Source organism: Myotis davidii, unplaced genomic scaffold, assembly GCF_000327345.1.
Source record: "Myotis davidii unplaced genomic scaffold, ASM32734v1 scaffold17, whole genome shotgun sequence".
Classification (NCBI taxonomy): domain Eukaryota; kingdom Metazoa; phylum Chordata; class Mammalia; order Chiroptera; family Vespertilionidae; genus Myotis; species Myotis davidii.
This window is the reverse complement of record NW_006288624.1, coordinates 3218015-3224355: the sequence shown is the minus strand read 5'-3', so window position 1 is coordinate 3224355 and position 6341 is coordinate 3218015. Positions and strand designations below refer to the sequence as shown.

At 40.2% G+C, this 6341-nt stretch overlaps 1 protein-coding gene across 2 annotated transcripts in view; it reads left to right on the top strand.

Moving 5' to 3' along the window:
- The first annotated feature begins 6 nt into the window (after positions 1–6).
- EXD2 (exonuclease 3'-5' domain containing 2) overlaps positions 7–6341 on the top strand; it is a 79742-nt gene continuing 73407 nt past the window's right edge. For both annotated transcript variants that reach the window (XM_015562039.1, XM_006760761.2), the window contains exon 1: positions 7–266. The gene's annotated coding sequence lies outside the window, so the exon portion shown is untranslated. The remainder of the gene's footprint in view (positions 267–6341) is intronic.

Genomic DNA, 6341 nt, shown 5'->3' with positions numbered 1-6341 from the left:
CGTAACAATCCCTGTGGCCGCGGGGCTGCGGGCTCGCCTTCCTACCAGCGCGGCCCCCCGTCCATCGCCTCCCGGAGGCCCCGCGCCGGGACCCGTTCGGCCCCCCGCCCCGCTCTCCTTTTCCAGGTCGGGAACATGCAGCCCGAGGGCGCAGAGAGATGAGGGCGGGCCGCGGGCAGGGGCTGCGACCAGGCGTCTTCCCTCCTCTCGTCTCAGCCCGGGGTCGCCCGAGCCCTGTCCAAGGGAAGGGAGCCAGGACTCGCGGGGTAAGGTTGCTTAGGGGTTTTGTGGGTGCACCCGTTCTTACCCCACCAGATACGTGTTTAACACGGCCCCCCTCCCCGTTCTGTGCTATGATTTCCCCTCCGGGGATTCGGTAAAAGGCTAAACTTGTACCGTCTGGTAGATAACGGAGCGGTATCTGGGGAAAAAGAGGGTGGGAGGAGGATGCTTAAAGAAGTGAAAAGACAATTGCCAAAACCGACTTGAGAAAGCTCTGAGATGCAGAGAGGACTCGTGTCCATTAGTTCCAAGTGCGTTTGCAAGATACAAGAAGCATTATTCGAAAATAGGAATATATGTATGTTGTTTCATTGGGTGCGGTGAGCTCCTCTTCAAGGTCTCAAGTGTGGGCGTCTGGGGCTGCACAGCTGTCAGCCAGCAGCTGGTTCCAGGCCTGAAGGAGCTGCACTTCAGCAGGCTGGGAGCCTTGGCCTTGACCCCAGGGAGGTTAAGTGCTTTGGAATTCTACCAGATCCAGTGAAAAGCCCCCTTTTCAATGTGTTGTAGTACTTTTCCAAGGAGCTATCCTCTGTCAGTAAATGGCAGTACGCTGCTAGAATAGGCAGGTGTCAGTTTTGCCCTTTGAATTTCACAGAAATTACATCCTCTGTGCTAGAGATGGCATATGGTAGTCAGTTTAGTATGCTGCCATAAAAGATGGGCTGAACATGGAAAACATTCACCCATCAAGAAAAATCACCTACTTCTACTTTTTTGTACAATGACAACAAGATGACTGATAAACTAATGACAAATATGCAAGTAAATGTTTAAAAGTCAACATTATCACCAAAAATGCTGAAGTTAACAGCAATTTACCAAATCCCAGAAATTATGGTTTAAATGGGATATTATTTCCTTAAATAGGAAAATGTATAGTGCTTTAAAAAAGCTTATTTTATTCTCAGGCTGTTTCATCAGTGTTTAATATAATAGCCTCATAAAAATCAGTATACCAGCATGATTAAATAGTAATATCATAGTGTATAATTAATCATTTATCTTGTGATGACATAGAAATATCATAATGTATAATTAATCATTTATTTTGTGATTATATTGTAGTGTCCTCCACTCTGCTATCAGCTATAAGCTTTCTGAGAGCAGGCATGGACCATGTCTGTTCTGCTCATGGGTGTATGTCCAGAGCCAACACATGCCAGCGCTTAGGGAGTGGGGAGGAATTTGGAGAGGAAGGTAATGACTCAGGTATGGGTGTGTTGAGTTTGAGGTGTCTTCATTCCAGTGCAGACAATTTCAAGGCCGATTTTCCATTTCACTGTTTCTTTGCTTGGCATACTTACTCTACACATTAAAAAATGGAGTCCTCCGGCTCCTTTCAATTAGTAGAGCATCATTTATACCTATCTTATTTGCCTAGGGTGAGGGCTATGGGCATGGTAATGGTGTGGTTGAAGTGGCCTTCATTGTGGCATTATTGAAGACACACACTCCTCTCCCCTTTTTCAGCACTTCTCTCTTCTCCACAGCTTTAAATGAGACTTGATTTTCCCCAGTCTCTGGAATAACTGCCCCATTTACCGCAGCCTAAAAATAGACCAGGACCTGGTCCAATGCCAGCCCAATTCCAGGATTTTGCTGGAAACTTCCTTAACTTTCACTGACCAGCCAGGACAGATATGTAGACAACTCAGTCTGTCTATATCCTACAGCTACTCTGGACCGTTTTCTGTAAGGATAGTACATAAAACCGCTCTCTCCTTATTCCCATAATTAGGTTGCCAGATAAAACACAGGCTGCCCAATTCAATTTGAATCTCAAATGAACAGTGAATGATTACTTCAATAATTACTATTTGCTAAATCTGGCAACCCTACCTATAACATAACCCAACTTTAGAAGATCAAGTCCCATAGTATCTATTTGCTTTTATTAAGAATTTAACATACTCCCTTGGGTCATTTATTGCAAACTAATAATGTTGTACATAACTATATAACACGAACATTTAATCAACTTCAGTGACCACATGAGGATGGCCTTTTTGATAAAGGCATTTATAGTGAAAAGGGCAGTGTACTTAGCAAGTGGAATTGGACACGTGAGTAATCTTTCCAGTGTGTAGAATGTGTGGAGGAAGAGAGAGAAAAGTGAAAAATTCCTATTTTTCTTACTGAGGCCAAGAAACTCCTGTATAATAACATTCATACTCAGGAAGCCCTGAAACACTGTTTTATAAATTCATCATGGAAAAATCAAGATACTGAAATTACTTAACCCTTACTTAATCGCTCCACCAAGGATTGAATACTGATCAAATGTAGAGTTCCCAGAATTCATCTACTCTTTGACTTCTATTTTGCTTGGCCCTGATATCACTGGTAAAAGCATAAAGAATCTTTAAAAATTGACTGAATGCTAAGGAAAAGTTCAAACATTAGAAATTGTTTGTTTAAAAAAAACTAAGAAAATATTCAAACATTCAAATACTCTCAAACATTTACTAGATGTTAATATATTAAGAGCTACATATGGATTCCTACATGCTCAGAAATTTTTCACTTAAAAATATTTTCAACTTTTGCTCCGGCTGGTTTTGCTCAGTAGTTAGAGTGTCAGCCTGCGGATCAAAGAGTGACAGGTTTAATATTTGAGGTGCATGCAGGAGGCAACCAATGAATGTTTCTCTCAAGTCTTCCTCTTATCCCTTCTACTCTTCTGTACATCAGTGGAAAAAATGTCCTCAGGTGAGGATTAAAAAAAAATAATAAAAATATTTTCAACTTTAAAATAAACTGCTACTCATACATGACATTAATTCAGACAAATGATACATATTATATATATAGTTTAATTGTAATGTCATTTAAATTTTAAAGGATTCGTTATTCATTGGTCATTTCAAATAGCAGTCTAAATTTGGGGGGAGGGAAGAAACTGATCTATTTAAATATGTTTTTATTGATTTTACAGAGAGGGGAAAGGAGAGAGATAGAAACATCAATGAGAGAAAAACAATCAGCTGCCTCCTGCACGCCCCCTACTGGGGATTGAGCCGGAAACCTGGGAATGTGCCCTGACCTGAATCAAACTGTGACCTCGTGGTTCATAGTTTGATGCTCAACCACTGAGCCTCCCCAACTGGGCAAAACTGATCTATTTAAATACAAATTTCTCCAAAAAGATCTATAGGACCTACATCCTTTCATTTTTTAAATAAGAACTTTACTAGATATAATAGACATGCCATAAAATTCATCCTTTTAAACCTAATTTTACTTGGTTTATTGAATCAGATTCTAATATCTGTTGCCCTTTGATTTCAATCCCTTCAATTTGATAAGCATTACCAAGTACCAATTATGGCCCAGGAGCAGGGACAATGAAGACCACGGCTTTGCGTATGTGCCAGCAAAGCCGTGGAGGCCATTTACCCGATGTGTTATTCCATACATAACCCAATACTGTATACTTTATGACTCAATAAAAAATTCACAATTTTTAATTATAAACCTGTGTTTTTCTATCAAAATTACTTCTTGCATGAATTTTGGGACACCGTTTACAAAATTCAGTGGCTTAGTATATTCACAAAGTGGTCCAACCATTACCACTATCTAATTCTGGAACACTTTCATCAGCCCAAAGAGAAACCCCATTCACATTAGCAGTCACTCCCCATTCCTCCCTCCCTTTAGCCGCTGGCAACAATTTAGGTATTTATTGTCTCAATAGATTTTCCTATTCTGGATATTTCATATAAGTGGAATCATGGCAATATGTGGCCTTGTGTCTGGCTTTCTTTATTCAGCATGTTTTCAAGGTTCTTCCTTGTACCATGTATCAGTACTCCATTTTTTTCTAAACCAAATTATATTCCATTTTATAGGTATGGACATTTGAGCTGTTTCCACTTTTTGGCTATTGTGAATGCTGCTGCTATTAACAATGTGTTTCAGTTTTTGTTTGGACATGTTTTCATATTTCAAGTCTATACCTACTATCACTGTGATAAGCCTGTTTAACTTCGTGAGGAACTTCCAAGCTGTTTTTCCAAAGTAGCTGACGATTTTATATTTCCATCAACAATATGAGGGTTCCAATTTTTCCATTTCTTTGCCAATGCCTGTCATTGTCCATCTTTTTCTTATAACCATACAAGTGTGTGTATGGTTTCTCATTATGGTTTTGATTTGCAATTCCCTGATGGCTATTGATGTGAAGCATCTTTTCACGTCCTTATTGGCCATTTGCATATCTTCTTTGGAGAAATATCCAGATCCATTCATCCCAAGGTGTTTTCTAATTTCCCTTGTGAATTCTTCCATGACCAATTGGTTATTTAAGAGTGTATTGCCCTAGCCAGTTTGGCTCAGTGGATAGAGTGTCGGCCCTCAGACTGAAGGGTCCTGGGTTCGATTCTGGTCAAGGGCACATACCTCAGTTGCAGGCTCAGTCCCCAGCCCTGGTCCGGGCATGTGCAGAAAGGCAACCAATCGATGTGTCTCAGATCAGTGTGTTTCTCTCTCTCTCTGCCTCCCCCCACCTCTTCCACTATAAAAAAAAACAAAGAAGAACCTCCAGCTCTAAGCGGTTTGTCTCAGTGGACAGAGCGTCCGCTCTCGGGCTGCAGGGTCGCCAGCACGATCCCCGGCCCCAGGTGGGGCAGGTGCGGGAGGCGGCCGATGGACGTGTCTCTCTCGGGTGCCTGTTTCGCTCCGTCTTTCCCCCTCCCTTCCGCTCTCTCTAAAAATCAATGAAAAAATATCAGGTGAGGATTAGCAACAACAACAACAACAAAAAAGAAAGGAAGAGACAGTGGATGGCTCTAGATTAGAGATTTGAGACCTAACAAATTAATATTAAATGGCTATTATTGAAAAGAAGAAATTTGAATATGAACTGAATACTATTAGATGGCATTAAAAGTGTTATTAATCTTGTGAGGTGTGATTATAGCTGCATAACACTGTGATTTTGTTCATATTTTTAAGAGAGTCATGCAGCAGTATTAAAAAAAATCAATAGAAAAATATCCTTGGGTAAAGATTTTTTAAAAAGTGCATTGATTAATGTCCACATATCTTTTAATTCCCAATTTTTCTTTTGTTATTGATTTCTAATTCATTTTAAAATACTTTATTGGCTTTTAGAGAGAGAGAGAGAGACATCCATGTAAGAGGGAACATCCATAGGCTGCCTCCTGCATGCCCCCTGTTGGAGGTCAAGCCCGCAACCTATGCATGTGCCCCAACCGGAAATCAAACTGGCAACCTTTAGGTACATAGGATGATGCCCAACCAACCACACTACACAGGCCAGGACTAATTCATTTTTTTCAAGGGGGCATTTTTCACAGGTCTTGAAGTGAATACCCAGTCTGTGAAGTAGTTGAATTCAGAATATTTGTTACTAGAATTTTCAAATTACATTCCAACATACTTTCCAGACATTTGGTTCAAGTTTACCATGCATAATTCTTCACAGTGAATGAAGAAATCTAGTTTGAAATAACGTTTATGGAGTAGCAGTAAACAGAAATGCTCACTAGCCAGGATTATTCATTTAATATTTATCAGTGATATTTTTTGTACTATTCTATGCCAATCACCTGGGTTTTATATATTTGAAGTTTTCTTGACAGAGATCATTATGAGCCAGCTGTTTTTACTTATTTTTAATTTTAGGCTTCCACATGAGTAACCCCTGATGAATGGCACAAGAAACTGTTAAAAATAGTTATTGTTTACTGTACTGGGTGTGTATCGTATAGCCAAGATTTCTTTTCCAGAGATGAGCTCATGGGTATATAATGCTTATTAAGCATCTTCAGTGTACTAACCACCTTTTAGAAAATAACATTGGGCAGTAATCCTTCCCCAAAGTAAAATATGTCCAAGGAGAGAGAAACCAAGATGGCGGCATAGGTACCGTATTTGCCGGCGTATAAGACGACTGGGCGTATAAGACGACCCCCTAACATTTCCACTCAAAATACAGAGTTTGTTATATACTCGCCGTATAAGACTACCCCCTCTTCCGCACACCTTCCACACACCAAATAAAAGGTAAAACAATATCAGATTTGATTTTAACA